Raw genomic sequence first — 230 nt, forward strand, 5'->3', positions numbered from 1 at the left:
AAAGATCCCATCAGGCATTCAGTTCCTAGAATTATCTGCCTAGAAATCCCCTCACACACCACCGGGTCATGAGGCCGCTCTCTGCAAGAGTTTGTGCAAACATGAGGTTTTAACACCGACCTGTGTATTCTTGACTCTTTTCCTCATGTGAACCTTGTACACAAAATGCTTCATGTATATTAAGTCGCATACTGACCCATTAAATGTCTTTCTAGGTATTTTCCTTAATG

Source organism: Galeopterus variegatus, unplaced genomic scaffold, assembly GCF_000696425.1.
Source record: "Galeopterus variegatus unplaced genomic scaffold, G_variegatus-3.0.2 Scaffold11980, whole genome shotgun sequence".
In the NCBI taxonomy this organism is placed as follows: domain Eukaryota; kingdom Metazoa; phylum Chordata; class Mammalia; order Dermoptera; family Cynocephalidae; genus Galeopterus; species Galeopterus variegatus.